General features: G+C 30.8%; 2 long non-coding RNA genes across 2 annotated transcripts; both read left to right on the forward strand.

Annotated features, from left to right (window-relative positions):
* Nucleotides 1-7,829: 7,829 nt before the first annotated feature.
* On the forward strand, nt 7,830-8,707 carry LOC114417782. Its single transcript, XR_003667915.1, has 4 exons — nt 7,830-7,961; nt 8,053-8,127; nt 8,298-8,530; nt 8,642-8,707. It is a non-coding gene; the product is annotated as an uncharacterized LOC114417782 (long non-coding RNA).
* A 266-nt stretch (nt 8,708-8,973) lies between these two features.
* LOC114417853 lies at nt 8,974-9,474 on the forward strand. Its single transcript, XR_003667953.1, has 3 exons — nt 8,974-9,048; nt 9,125-9,229; nt 9,402-9,474. It is a non-coding gene; the product is annotated as an uncharacterized LOC114417853 (long non-coding RNA).
* Nucleotides 9,475-17,053: the final 7,579 nt, after the last annotated feature.

Consider the following 17,053-nt stretch of genomic DNA (forward strand, 5'->3'; position numbering starts at 1 on the left):
TAGTTGCTTGAGATGCTTCGCGTGACTTTCTTATTGATACTAGTACCTATGAAAAATCCAAAAAGGTTCCGCAATTTACTCACTGTGATATTGGATATGGTAAAGTAGTCAAAAGCTTTAAAAGTGTCTGTTATTGGGACTGTTCTCAGTCGATATTTTAGGGTTTTGTAAATTGAAAATTTTGGTATTTTGTTTTTACCATGGATTGATGCTTGAGTTGTTAATCAATGTGACAGATTAGTTCAAAATAGTCCAACACTAGTGTTTTCGTTTTCTACTTTTCCTACTCCTAATGCCTTTTTTGGGTGAAGCATAGCCTGAACTTTCGTGCCTCTTTCTAGGCTTGCTGTTCCCACTAATGTAACATGTCTTCATAGTTGGGTTATTGTGAATATTCTAAATTTAGCTTGAAAATAATTGCCAGCTTATGCGAATATACTTTATGTGAGGATGATACTAACTTTCCCTTTTCCATAATGCTTGAAATGGTTACCCCTGGGATAGCTACAACTTTAAATCTACAGGTAGTTATGTGCCAATTTTATATAATTATTGAGTTTTTCTTTAATATATTTTAATTACAGGCATTGGCAGAGGAGATCAAGGCAAGATATGATAAAGCAGTTGTCAAAGTTGTTGACCTGGTAAGTTGGATCCAAATGAAATTTTGGCCATTCCTACATTCTGGTCGTCATAGATATGTGGGTCAAACATTTTCTTTGAAATGTTAGATTCCTCACTAGGAGAGCTCTAGAAGACTTTTGGTATCATTGTACGGGAAGTCAGGAACTTCAATAAAAAATTTAGGTTTAGCTTAGTGTCTGACTGACGTATATTTAATTTGAACTAAAGGTACGAGAGAAGGTTAAGAATTTAAAGAAAGTTGACAAAAACTTTGTATACCATGAAAGAATCTTATAATTGGCCCATAACTTAAAAACAATGAATGCACGAGTTGTGGAAAAAGTTGATGGATAGTGCGAGATGTTGTTGTCTATGCCAAGATACATATATATGCTCTACCAATAAAGTTGTAATTCTAGTTGAAGCCATTCTCCTAAGTCCTAATCACTAATTCACTATACTTCCCAAGCTTCAATAACATGATTAATATAGACTGCAAGTGTCTTTCCTTCTGCTGTCTATAGATGGATCCTATCAGTCTAGTACAGGGTCTGCTTATATAAGAATTTGGGGATTTGTAATGTTGTTGTGACAAAAGTTTGGGACTTATCTTTAGGGGTCTAAGTGGCTAAGCAATTTCAGCTCACAAGGGTGCTTTTCAAGTTGTCCCATATTTATAGGGAAGCTAATACATGTGTTGAATTCCTTGCGAATTATGGTCAACACTCTCTCTTTGAGCTTCAGTTCCTTGCGAATTATGTGTTGAATACCTCATAGTTACATTCAATTATAATTAAATGTTTAACGAAAAAAGGCATTGCAATATTTGACTATGAGATTATTTGTAATGCTTTGATATATTGTTGTAGATTCTTACACTTCTACAATTTGGAGGATATACACTAGTGCGAAATTCAGTTGATCTGTATCGAAGCTTTGGGTTTGATACACAACCAGTCCTCATTGGGCTCATCATATTTCAGGTACTTTTCAAAATTACGGTCTTTCCATCTAAATAAAAAAATGTTTGCTTGATTTTTATTGGATGTATATCTTGCTGCATGGGAATGTTTTCTGAGTTGTGCCTTGATGACTGGTTGGTCATGGGTTTGGATATGGAAACAACCTCTTTGTATATGTTTTTATAAATATATTACAAGAACAAGAGATAAAAAAATAACAGAAAAAAAAAGAAAAAGAGAATTATGATTTACTTGTTCCTGAAAACATTTTATCCGCTAGACGTCGTAGAGAATTGAGAATTCTAATTTGTTTAAATCCAAATAATATAAAAAGTATGCATAGAAACACAATATTTTATAATCCAAATAAAGTCCAAAATGGTTTTCCACTTTTGACTAAAAAAAGAAAATATTTTGAGAAAGATAAAAAAAAACTAATGAATTTCAAAATTTTTCTTTGGCCAAAATATCGATTAGAAGATTTAGCTTGTAAAGGATAAGGGTGCATAAATGACCCTTCCCCGTACCTTCTCATTAGCTGAATTGAATGGTTTTGACTTCTAATGCGGTGGAGTGCTAATGATCTAAACACATTTAAATAAAGTGAAGTTGGGCCACCTGTATAATTGCCATTAATACGGTGGAGTGCTAATGATATCAATGACAGAGCCATGTCTTGATGCTTGAGGAAGCTCTAATCTTTTATGTCTTTATTATAAGGTCTAAAGCATTTAGTTTTTTTATAAGATCAAATTTAACTTATTTTTTAATAAAAATTCATAAAAATGTATGACGGTGAAAAAATATAATCCATTATTATTTGTTAGTTTTTTTTATTCGTGAGAACAAAAGATAATTTTAAGATAATTTATCTTTCATTAAAATTTGATATTAAAAATTAAAAAAAAATCATTGAAAACACAATCTCAATTAAAAGAAAATATTTAGGTGATAATGTCATTAAATAAAATAAATTAGTTAATAATAAAAAAGGATCACCGAAAACATAATCTCAACAAACATGTGATTTATTGTAAAAATAAATAAACATGTGATTTTTTCTTATGAGATCAAATGAAGTAATCATTAAGGAAAGAATATACTATTAATTTATTGATTGACCAGTAGCTTGTTAAGCGCCAATATGCTAACCGAATCAATGATCAATGCAATTTTAAAAACATTGTAGAAATATTTGCTTTTTGACATTTTTTTAATATTATACATGGCTAAAATTTATTAAAATTGTTAATTTTGACAAATTTTAATTCTAAATAATAATAATAATAATAATAATAATAATAATAATAATAATAATAATAATAATAATAATAATAATAATGACAATAAATCATTAATCAATTCATTAAAAACGTAAAAAAAATATCCCTAATATTTTCAGCAGCATTTATCAAATATATCCATCACGTTCATATATATCCGATTATGTGTATGTTTAATTCTTCGCTACAAAATCACATTAAAGTATTTTGTCAAGATCAAGACCCTTATTTTTATATTTATTTTATTTTTATCTTTTGAACTTATATTAGAACACACGACCTAATATTTTCACCACAAAACCAAGCATACAGTCAGGGCCAAAATAAAACATACTTGTCTCTGAATTTGGGTGATCAGCATAATTTACTCTACGAACCATTCGTCATTGAAGTTAACGTCACTCTCTTACCAGTTGAATTTTATGAGAGCCACACACACACACAAAAGCATCTAATGATACCTGTGGTGATCAATGGTATTCTTGCAACTTGATTCAACTGCTAATATATTGGTGGTGGTAGGCTTCCAGTGCATTAGACATTTAGTTATTAGTTAAAATTCTCACAAGAGTCAAAGTTATTGTTTTGGTTCATTAATGCAGAATTAGTACTCTCAATTTGGTTCTTCAAAATTACTTGTCATCATGTTAGGTTTTTTTAATTGTCATTAAATTAATCTTGTTAACATATATATGTTATGCTTGTATTCTTGTGTTTTATTTTTTATGTTTTGTTTCCTGCTAGTCAATTAAAATAATTTGTCCTTTTCACTGCTAACATTATTAATTTTATAGTTGCTAACACGGTTGTGATTGACTTATACTTGGATATTTTAGTTATATTAAGCACTAATTTATTATGTCTATTTTATTCTACTTTTTCAGTTTATTCTATCAAATGAATAAGAGTTGGATAGACTACAATTCTCTTAATAAAGAGAAGTATATTAGAGGAGTTTTAAATTTTCTAGATTTTGCATTTGCGAAATCGTCAAAGGATGAAAAAATTTTATGCCCTTGTACCAAATGTGTCAATTGCAAGTGGCGCTCTCGGATGAATGTTTATGAGCACATTATTGGTAATGGATTTCTAAGAGGATATGTTACTTGGATCTTTCATGGTGAACAAGTTGGCCCATCTAGTTCTTTAGATACATCCCAAGTGGAAGGGGAGTTTGATCATGACATGGATACATTGGTTCATGATGCATTCACAATGCATGCAACAAATGAGAGTAATGACACAAATATAAATATGGAGGATGGAGATTCTAGAGAATTCATGAATGGACCTAGTGTTCAACAATCTGAAGACAATAATAATTCAGATAAGTTCTATCAGATGTTAAGGGAGGCAGAGCAAAGTATTTATAAAGGTTGTAAGAAGTTTACAAAATTGTCATTCCTTGTACATTTGTATCACTTAAAGTGTCTAAATGGGTGGGCTGATAAAAGTTTTTCGATGTTGTTAGAGTTGTTAAGTGATGCATTACTAGAGGAAAATACTTTGCCCAAATCATTTTATGATACAAAGAAGATTATTTCAGGGTTGGGTCTATCTTATGAAAAAATTCATGTTTGTCCCAATGAATGCATATTGTATAGGAAGGATTTGACTGATGCTGAAATTTGCCCTAAATGCAATTTGTCAAGATGGAAATATAACTCTGATGATGTTGAATGTAGAAAAAAGATACCAGCAAAGATTCTTCGTTGGTTCCCTCTTATACCTAGATTGCAAAGACTTTTTGTATCACCAAAAACAACTTGTTCTATGATATGGCATGAGGTTGGTCGAACTAAAGATGGACTCTTGAGGCATCCAGCTGATTCATTTGCTAGGAAGGATTTTGATTCTCAGTATCCTGATTTTGCTTGTGACACTCGTAATGTTCGACTAGGTTTGGCTACTGATGGCTTTAATCCTTTTGAAAACTATGGCAATTTCCCATAGCACTTGGCCTGTTATCTTGATTCCGTACAATGTTCCTCCATGGATGTGTATGAAGCAACCTAATTTTATACTTTCATTGCTTATTCCTGGTCCAAAAGGTCCAGGTATGAACCTTGATGTTTATATACAGCCTCTTGTGGAAGAATTAAAGGAATTATGGGAAATTGGGGTAAAAACATTTGATGTATGTAAAAAAGAGTCATTCCAAATGCGTGCTGCAATTATGTGGACTATTAATGATTTTCCTGCTTATGCAAATTTGTCTGGTTGGAGCACTAGAGGCCAATATGCTTGTCCATGTTGTGGTTTTGAGATTGGCTCAAAGTGGTTGCGTTATGGTAGAAAGTTTTGCTATATGTGTCATCGTCGTTGGTTAGAGCCCGATCATAAGTGGAGATACAATAAAAGAGATTTTGATGGAACCCAGGAGTTTAGAGCTCCACCTGATCTACCTAGTGGAACTTTTTCTTTGAGATAGATGGAATATCACGGAGTTGGGGATTGGTCACCATGGAAAAAGAGAAGTATTTTGTTCACATTGCCTTATTGGCAACATAGTGTGCTCCGTCATAATCTTGATGTTATGCACATAGAAAAGAATGTGTGTGATGACATTATTGGGATGTTGTTACAATTAGAAGGTAAGTCAAAGGACAATGATAAGGCACGCTATGATCTTGTTGATATGAATATTAGAAGCCAATTACATCCAAAGATGCACCCAAGTAAAGGCAAACAATATTTTCCTAGAGCTTGTTACCAAATGACTTCAAAAGAGAAAGAAACATTTTTGGAAGTTCTCAAAACAATAAAAGCTCCTGATGAATATTTGTCTAATATTTCAAGATGTGTGCAAGTGAAGGAACACAAAATATCCGGTCTCAAAAGTTATGATTGTCATCTTTTAATGCAAGAGTTTCTTCCTATAGCTATGAAAGGTTGTTTGCCAGACAAAGTGAGTTTAGCTATATCCGATCTTTGTTGTTTCTTCAAGGAGTTGTGTGGCAAGATGCTTAATGAGAGTAATTTAGAGCACCTAGAGAATCAAGTAGCTCTAACATTATGCCAATTAGAATAGATTTTTCCTCCATCTTTTTTCACCGTAATGGTACATTTGGTAATCCATTTGGCACATGAAGCAAGAGTTGGAGGTCCTGTACATTGCCGATGGAGTATCCTATTGAAAGGTATGAATACTTTTTAATCATTTTAAAACATTCTAGAGTTATAAAGTAAAATGATATTATCTTAATTTGTAACCTAAAATTTTCTTTTTAGGTTCCTTTTGACTCTAAAGTCATTTGTTCGTAATCGAGCACATCCAGAAGGATCTATTGCAGAAGGATATTTAGCTCATGAATGCTTGATATTTTGTTCAAGATATCTATCTAGGGTGGAGACTCATTTTAATCAATCTGCTTGAAATGATGACTCATGTTTTGTGGAAAATGTAAGTGTTTTAAATCCTAGAGGTAGACCATTGGGGAGAAAGAAGCAAGTTGGATTCAATGTGAAGAAGAGAAAAAGAGCTTCTCGAATTTCTCTTGATAAGAAAGCATTGGTTCAAGCACATAGATATGTGCTTTTCAATAGCAACAATGTTGACCACTTTCGAAAGTAATACAATTTTTTTCATGTTCATTTAGTTATTTAATATTTGTATAATATCTTTCTATCAATGATAATGCTTACTTTTCTAACCTTTTTTACATAGAGCCCATACTGATCTTATCAAGAGACAAAATCATCGATTATCTCCATATGAAGTTGACAAAATTCATAGTAAAGAATTTCCAGATTGGTTCTGTGAAAGAGTAAGTTTAGGAAGCATCAATAATATTAAATTTTGCATTCATTTAAAATTTTAACCATTTGAAATAAAATTGTGGTAGGTTGCTCGATTGGAAGAGCAAGATAGCACTCTAGTGACAAATGATATCAAGTGGTTAGCTCGTGGTCCACTAGAAATAGTGAGAAGATATAGTGGGTTCATTGTTAATGTAGTTAGATTTCATACAAAGACACGTGAGAGGTGCTTGAAGACTCAAAACAGTGGCATTGTTGTAACTGTTAAGACATTAAGTTATGCCAGTTCAAGAGATAAAAACCCAAAGGAGGGAGAAATCCACTACTATGGTGCACTAACAGATATAATTCAATTGGATTATTCTGGAAAATATAAGGCTATACTTTTCAAGTGTGATTGGGTTGATATAAACAGGGGTTGCAAAATTGATAACTTCGGTATGACATTAGTGAATTTCAATTATTTGCAACATACAGGGAATGATATATGTGACGATCCATTTGTTTTTGCATCTCAAGCTAAGAAAGTATTCTATGTGGAGAATAAAACAAAAAATGGTTGGCTTGTTGTTGTGCATGCTAAAATCAGAGATGTATATGATATGGGTGATGAGCAATCCAATGACACGGATCAAGGGAATGAACAAGTCTTACAAGAGATAAATCATAATGATTTGATCAGATCAGAAGCCGATGATAGTGATGATATCATTGAAGTTACAATACCTATGGAGAACATTTTACCACATGACAAGGATGATAATTATATAGATGATGATGAGAGTGATGCAGACTTCTTTTGATTTGTTCTATTTGAACATTTGGTTATATTTTGAATATACATGTATTGAACATTTTATCACAGTTATATACTCTTATTCCTTTCTTTAGTTTTTTGTTCTTATTATTCATTACTCTTGTGTTTATTTTTTGTAATGTATAAAAATCACTCACAATATAATGATGTTATCTGTTTTTTTATCAAAATTTGTTTCGTTGTTTCCTCAATAGTTTGATTCTTGGTGATTGGAGATTGGTGAAAAAATAGCTTACAAGCAATCTAAATTCGCATTTTAGGTAATTACTTTATTCTTCTTTTATTTTTTGGCATGGTGTTTAAAAAAATCATAGTCAGTAATGTAGTTATATCTAATTTTTATTTTATTTTATTTTTTGGATTGGTTTATTCAGCATACTATGGGAAAGCGCAGAAAGTTGAATATCATTCAGAATGAGGGTCAATCACAAGCAAAAGAGCAATCAATTGAAAGCTCTACTGAAGTGAACCAAAATAACAACTCTATACTTGAAGAAAATGCACAATTTGAAGGAGGTATAAAGATTTTATTAACTTAATTTCTTTATTTTATATTAAATTATTTATAACACGATTGTTTATTAACTAAATCAACAATCACAAACAGAACAACACATACAAGAAGATAGTCATGTTCAGTCTCATACTTCTCTTGAAAGTGCAAGTGAAAGTTCAACTAAAGGTATTTATACACATATGTTTTTTTGGGTTAGAATTATATGTACAACTCTGTTTGAGTTGAATATCTTTTAGAATATGATAAGATTAAATTTACTAGTGAGTTTCTTATTTCCATATAGTTCAAATCTGTGTGTGTGTGTTTGATAAATGTCATATCCATGAATGATTTAGGTAAAAAGAGAACCAGAGGTTATACACATATGCTAGATGTGTGGGACTTGCCAGATGGAGAATTCATACTTGTTGAAGTAGATCATTGGGGCAATCCTATGGGTTGGGAAGGGAAAACTCTACTGAATGCAATTGGGAGCTTGGTAAGGAGACACCAATGTGCTCCTATCAATTTTCTTAGCTGGAAAGACATGCCTAAGGACTATATTACTGACATGGTTGAATTAATTCAGGTCTGGTATAAAACTTTATAAATGTTGTTTCATCTTGCTTCTTGTAAAATTTTATGTCTTCTAATGTCTAACAAAATGATCTTTTTTGTTTGTTAATGATACTTATAATAGAGTAAGTTTCGATTTGTTCCTGAATTAACTGAACAAACAAAGAAAATATTGATTGATGACATGAGTCTAAAATGGAGGCAATTTAAATATGAACTGAAATCAAAAGGATATGATGAGAGCAAAACTAAGGAGGAAATGATTGCTCACATCCCATATCCAAGGGTTGATCCTTCTCAATATCGTGATTTAGTACATTATTGGTGTTCTGAGAAAGGACAGGTATACATGACAATGTCACCAACCTTTTGCTAACATAACAATTATATATTATATGTTTATTTTTATTATGGACTTTTTATATTTGTTGGTTATAGAAAATAAGCAACATCAATAAAAGGAGCCGCTCAAAATATGAGGACTTGCATTGCATGGGAACCAATAATCTTCCAAGACGGATTCATGAGATGGTGTGTCTTTTTTATATTTTTTATTATTAAATTTCTTAATACAAATAGGATGATTGATTTTTTTAACTAATGTTAGACTACAAAGGCTAAGGGAGTGCAACCTTCTAGGGCAGAAATTTATATTGACACTCGAACTCGAAAAGATGGAAGCATTGTTACTGAAAAGGCTGCTATTGTAATTGTAAGAATTTTAATTTTTTATTTCAATACTTTTTCTTTGTTTTGCTCAATTTTCTAATAGAAGGTTATAGGGTGAGGGGGAGTAACTAATGTGGAGATGAGTTTTGTTTAGTGATATTGAAGTATTCAGGATATTGATGTATGATAATAATTTATAAGGTGTATTTATGTAGGATGAACTAAAAAAGAAAATGGTTGAAGCAGAGAGTTTGCAAAATTTACAAAGCACCCAAGATTCTACTGATTGGACAAATGATATATATTCAAAAGTCAAAGGACCTGAAAAAAGAGGATGTGTGCATTGTCTTGGCAAACTTCCACATCAAGCAAATTCATCTCAAAGCTCTTATACAAACAATAGAATTCAAAAGTTGGAGAATTTGCTTGGAAACCTTGTAGCTGTGTTTAAAGTACGATTTGCAGAAGATCCACAAATTAATCAAGTCTTAGAAGCTATAGATCAAGAGGTATGAATTTATAATTCTACTTATTCAACGATTTAACTATGATATGATACTTTACAAAGAAAAAACATTCTTTTAATTTAGGTACCTACAAACGATTCTACCAGTAAAGATCATCAAACTACAAACAATCTTAACTAGAGGTGAGTTGAAATTTAGATGGTAATGAAGATGCGAGCCGGCGACAAAATGTTATTTCAGGAACATGATTTAGATGGTAAGGAAGATGTGAGCCGGCGACAAAATGTTCAAGTGTTTGATGCAAAAAACGTCTGTAGGACAAAGTCCTTTATACATCTACCTACGGATTTTGGACTTCTAGTGACAGATTTTGACTGTAGGTATAAGTCATTTTCCTTGTAGTGTTTTTAAATGGGAAAAATGGATTTTCACAAAGTCAATGTGGTCCTCCATATTCATCCATCACTTTGTTACCAGTTCCTAATTTATTTAATGAGAAGTACAACTCATTCAACATGAAGTTGTAACTTAATGAACCTATTACTCTCAATTTGGATTAAATCACTACTACAAAATACAGATTTAACATCATACGATTAACATCGATTTTTCAAAAAATCGATGTTAAGAAAAGTACGATGGCATTTTTGTAAATAAGTCGAGTTAGTTAACATTGGTTTTGTCAAAAACTGATATTAACTACTTGATCTTAACATCAGTTATTTAAATAACCGATGTTAAGATCAAGTAGTTAACATCGATTTTTTAAAAACTTATGTTAAAATCAACTAGTTAACATCGGTTATTGAAAAACCGATGTTAACATCAACTGGTTAACATCAGTCTTTTAAAAAACCGATGTTAACATTGATTTTCTTTATAAAACCGATGTTGTATTATAGATAAATTAAAACCCAAAAGGTTCTTTTCCCCTGCGCGCTTTGTCTCAGGAACAAAAGCATTTTTCTCCCTCGCCGCGAAGACCTGTCACTATCGTCTCCTCCTCACCATCGTCGTCGCTGGGGTTCGTGATCGCTGGGGTCCATTGGAGTTCGACTTCAACATTCAACACCAACACCAACACTGCACTTTCAGCATTTTAGGAATAGGAATCCCCGTAGTCCATAGTTTCTCGGTCAGGTAATTCCTTCTCTGCAATTTCTTGAAATGAGCTTTGTTAAGTTAAACCCTATATGGCTATTTTTCACCACCCCCATACTCCATAGTTAACCCCCATGCTTCAGACTACCTTACTTTAGTTGGGGTTTGTGGCAAGTAAACTTCAAACGGCAGTAACTTTTGATAGGAATATCTGTTTGAGGCCCATAATATGTCAAAACGCTCGAAATCGAAGGAGGAATCCCTGGGAAAATTCCCAAAGCCCAAAGGGGATTTGGTTAATCGATTTTTCCAAAAAAATGCCTCTAAGTAAGTGAAAAATAGGATTTAAGATTCAACCACCGATTTTTCTAAAAGTTTCAAGTTTTGTTATTCTATAACTAACCCAGTTTGGTCAATTTTCCCTGTATATCTCCTTGGGTATGTTGATGACATTATAATTACTGGCAGTACTATTCATTTAATTCAACAAATTACCTTTCAGGCAAGTATATCTCTATGTTGATGCCAAGTTTTAATATTTATTTTCTCTTCTTTGGCTTTTGGTTGCTTTTCTGCGGCAAATTTAGTTGCAAGGCGTAGGGAGTACCTTTACCTCTACCTTGGTGGTTTGCTTTCTTCTGGGTTGTCCATTCATCAATTGCACTCTTCAAGTTTCAGGTAACTAGCAATGATGTTCTATTCTATTAGTGTGACTGATAAGCTATATTATTAATAGAAACATCATGTATTAGATATATTCTATTCTGGATAATAAGCAAGTAAACCCTAATGTTAAATGATCCCTTGGTCCAAATTACTACATAAATCAATATGAATTAGAGCAATATACTACTGACATAGTACATAAACAAGTCATATCAGCATTAGGCATAATTTATGTACTGCCCCCTTTGTTTATGTACTACTGACACAGTATTATCTAAAATTTAGAAATCAAACATAGGATGTTAGGGAACTATATAACTTTAGGTTACTTAATTAGTTTATCGTACTTTGCATTACATTTTTTACAATTGATAGTTATTAATTGATTTTTTACAATTAATAGTTTACCAGCTAGTTTTATGCTAAAACCTATTTGAAAGCAGAATGCAAATCATATTTGTTGTGTGGTCTGATTTTAAATTTACAGGTTAAATTTTGTTTTTTTTTTTGTAAAAACAGAGAGAGTATTTAAAAAAATTCCTGAAAACAACATCGGTTATTTGTAGAAAACTGATGGTAACGTATGCTAATATCGGTTTTCTACAAATAACCAATGTTAACTGTCAACATTAACACATACGTTAACATCGGTTTTATATAAAAAACCGATGTTAAGTTACGTTAACATCGGTTTTTCCAAAAAAACCGATGTTAACTGTCAACATTAACACATACGTTAACATCAATTTTCTGTAAAAAAAAAACCAATGTTAAGTTATATTAAAATCGGTTTTTCCAAAAAACTGATGTTAACTGTCAACATTAATACATTTTTTTGGGTGTAATTCTTATCATCAACATTGGTTATTTAAATAACCAATGTTGTAAATTTAACGTTAACATCGGTTTTTTAAAACCGATGTTAACAATAATACATTCAACATCGAAACTTTCAACATCGATTAAAAACCGATGTTAAAAGTCATAAATAACCGATGTAGAAAGTATATTTTCTGATAGTGAATTTTAACTTACATGTAAGTTTTTCAAACTCTGTTGCAAAATTTTCCTTGTTAAGATTTTTCTATGACAAGATTATTGAATTTCATGGATACGAAGAAGTTAACAGAGAAACTTTTGTAAAGGTAGCGATATATAAAGTTAATTTTAATTTATGTAAATTTTTTATTTATTTACCGTAATAGAAAATAGATCATTAAAATCAATTTTAGAGAATATTTAACATTGGTTTTGAATTGATGTTGAAATAATTGTCATTAAAAGTAGATCATTTTTAACTAGTTATAAAAACTGATGTTGAAATTCATAATCTACATTGATTCTCTCCAAAATCGATGTGATATAATACCAAAAATAACATCGGTTTTGACATAACCGATGTTTTTACAATTTTTTTATATTTTTTCTATTTGTTAAATGAAACTAAAACTGCAAATTAAAATCATAACAAATCCAAACAGTATATATTATATTCAAATTATTATTGAATAAACACTATTAAATAAAAAAACACCTAAAGTACATCAAACAATGATCTCAATACATAAATATCATCTATAACCTAAGCTAAACATAACTCTAACAATTCTAAAATTTCTTAAACACTCTGTGCTTCATTTCTAATTCTTAGTAAACATTTTGCCCATTCAATGTGAATTCCCTTTATTCTCTTTAGTTTCAATGCTTCTGGATCAGTAAAATTATGCATCATATAATAAAAGCTTAATTGAATTTTTCATACTTGTAATATAGGTCGTTTTCATATTACTACCTAACATTCATTTTTTTCCAACTAAGTACTTGAAAAAAATTTCAATTTCATTTTACTACCTTTCGTTAGTCATCTTCTATTAAGTGATGACATGACAAATAATGTGTCATGTCATCACATCTTGTCATGGACACATCATCACCTTCAATGACGTAGCACTGACGTGTTGGTAATTGGGCGTAATGACATGACACTCCGTCCGTCACGTCATCACTTAACGAAAGACGACTAATGACAGATAGTAAAGTGAAGCTGAAAATTTTTTCAGGTTGGTATTTGACAAAAAATGAATTTTTAGTAGTAATATGAAAACGACCTATTTTTCAGGTATGAAAAACTTATTTAATATATGACATGAAAAACTTATTTAAATCATGTATAATTGGTATTTTGCGGTCTATGATCAATGTACACATGTAACATGTTATACCTTTCCTCACTCTTCCTTCACTATTCTCTGGACCCAAAACATTTTTCACCATTTGATCTTGCTAGGTTCTCTTTTACCTTTGTAATATATGCATCTTAACTCTTTAATTTCATCTTTAATATTATCTTATTAATCTAGTTCAATTAATTAAACATCATAAATTGATAAGTGGGTTATTGTAAATTTCAAATAGTATTTTTTTTATTCCTACCAATAAATTTTTATATTAATTTAATGTATTTCTTATTTTGAATGAGAAATTATCTTTTAAAAAATAAATAGGATATATTTTGTTAAGTCTATATGAAAGTAAATTACATGTATGTTCATCAAGTTATTTTAATTAATTTTTAGTTTTTTTGACAAGTTTACAAATATTTGATCAAATAAAAGTGTTTTAGAAACGATTTTTTCTTATTCACTTATAAGATTTACTTTTAAATATAACTTAAATTTACGATTACCATTTTTATTTTTATTTTCAATAAAATAATAAAATTTATCATTTATCATTTTATTTGAAATTAAATTATTTATTTTGATAAAACTCCTCCTTATCATTTGTTAACTAAAAAATTGTTTTTCAAATTGGCTTAAATAAGTTTTTCATACCTGAAAAAATAGGTCATTTTCAAATTACTACCTAAAAATTCATTTTTTTTGTCAAATAACTACCTGAAAATTTTTTCAGTTTCATTTTACTACCTACCATTAGTCATCTTCCGTTAAGTGATGATGTGACATACAGAGTGTCACGTCATCACGCCCAATCATTGACACGATAGTGCCACATCATTGAAGGTGATGGTAATGAGGTGTCTGTGTTGGACAAGTGGCCTCAATAACTTAAGAGGAAGGGTGAATTAAGTCTCACCAACAAACTTTTAACCCTCTTCTAAATAATAGGCTCAGGATGCAGAAGAAGAAGCAACAATCAATTTAATAATGTTCTTTAAACATGCAAGACAAAATTAATTGCAATAAAATAAATGAGATAAGGGAAGAGAGAATGCAAACTCGATTTATACTGGTTCGGTCACTTCCTATGCCTACATCCAGTCCTCAAACAACCCACTTGAGATTTTCCACTCTCTTTGTAAAAATCCTTTTAAAAAGTATGAATCACACAGGGACAATCCTTCCCTTGTGTTCAGGAATCCTTACAACTTAAGAGACTCTCAGTCCCTTAATCAATATCTTTGAATAAGAAGAAGAAGAATTCTCTCTTTAAGAAAAAGATATTACAATTGAAGTTCCTAGATGAACTCTTCAATAAATTTGCAAGTGTTTGCCCAAGAGTTGTTGAGAGAGCATTTGGCAATGAAGTTCTCTTGGAATATCTCTCTCTTGCTTTTTGAGATCAGACACACATATATATAGGCCCTTCGTGCCTTTTCAAAATGGTTTGAAGAGATGTGTCTTTTCAAAAAGCTTTTTTTAAATTTTTTTCACTGGTATCGATTACAAACATCTAGTAATCGATTACACAATTATATTTTGAAGGGTCATGACTTTTGAATTTGAATTTCCAGAGTTCTGTTGTTGGTAATCGATTACAAACAACATCTTGTAATCGATTATAGGTTCAAAGTTCAAATTCAAAACCCTTTTTGACAGCTATTTTTCAAACTTGTCTATTGGTAATCGATTACTAGAGCCTTGCATGTCTTGGAAACACTTTGTTTTGAGGCAAGGCTTGATCTTAAAGTAATCTTGAAGCAAGGCTTTGTTTGTTGAAGCAATCTTGTATTAATCTTGAAGCAATGCTTATCCTTTGTAGCAGCCTTGTTTGATTCTTCTTTGATATCATCAAAATTCATGTATTCATACATTCACAGTCCGTAACAAAATATGCTGACGTGACACTTCGTCTGCCACGTTATCACTGAACGGAAGACGATTAATGCTAGGTAGTAAAATGAAACTGAATTTTTTTTCAGGTACTTAGGTTGAAAAAATTGAATGTTAGGTAGTAATATGAAAACGACCTATATTCGAGGTATGAAAAAACTTAATTAAGCCCATAATAAAACATAACTTAATCAATGTAAATAATAAAGATTATAATAAATGAAATCAATTATGAAGTCAACAATTATAATTTCTCAATTATCCTTCAAACCTCCTAGGACTATGGTTGACATCCAATGCATGACATAATAACCACACTCAATGTTTTTTCTTTGCTTATTACACTAAATTCAATAAGAAATTCAAATTTATCCCAAAATTAGTGTACAAAGTAAAAAAAATGTTATTTTGAAGAGATCAAGTGTTGTTTAAATTACTTACTTTAGCTGTAATTTATTTAGCATTTTCCCTGGATTTACTTTCGTGTTTATCATTTAATTCTTTCAAAGCACTTGTTAAGAGAAACACACATGTATATTTTATGATTAAAATATTTGTCAAATACTAAGGATAAAGTAAATGTATTTCAATTTAAAACTAACATGTTAATTATTTCTTTGATGTAGTTGTCAAACTTATTATGCAAGGAACAAAATCAGGCGATAACCTTGTCCTTAAGACATATAATCACTGGTTGCCAATGTCCATTGCATTGGAGGACATTAAGTTATTATAATGCATACATTATTTAAATGTATTTGTTTAGTTTTACTTACTCATTCAAGAAGGCGTCTAGGTAGACATCTATCTGTGAATTCTACATTCATTTTTAAATATAATCCTTAGATTCAAACTGCGATTGTCCTGATTTCTGTATGGACCGTGGTTCAAGGAATCCCTACAGAGAACCAATTCCCAATTATATACTTAACTCATTCATTTGCCTATTTTTGTTGAAATAATGTAAATAATTAATATATTTAATATAATCAATTAGGTAATGAATTAGGATTAAAATGTACTTACATAATCTACAATTGTATAACATCGATGCTCAAACATTGACTATCATGTGCTATTTTCCCAAAATCTTCATGCTTTATGTATAAGAAAATATTATCATTTTAGACCCCAAACATAGTTGCATCCCGCGACACCTGCTTAGGCTTGAGGAAAAGTTACGGTATCATTAAAGTCATCTAGTGTATGGGACCATCATTAGGTTTTGACCTATAAACAGGCTTCTTCGGTACCTGTTTATCCTACACAGTTAATAAACATAAGTCAATGATAGTTAAGACTATATTTTGGTCAAATCCTTTTTTTTAATAATAATAAACACAACAAAAAGGAAATACATGTTCTAAATAAGGCTTTACAAGATATTTTGGCCAAGCAATGAATGTCTTTAAGGCCTGCCCCACTAACTGAACCTCTTTTGTAGGTATAGGGATGCATGCATAAGCAGTAAATATTTGTTTTATAATTTAATATTTATAAAAATATACTTATATTAATTTTGTTTTTATAAATAAAAATATTTATTTTAGAATCTGTGAC

Source organism: Glycine soja, chromosome 7, assembly GCF_004193775.1.
Source record: "Glycine soja cultivar W05 chromosome 7, ASM419377v2, whole genome shotgun sequence".
NCBI lineage: Eukaryota > Viridiplantae > Streptophyta > Magnoliopsida > Fabales > Fabaceae > Glycine > Glycine soja.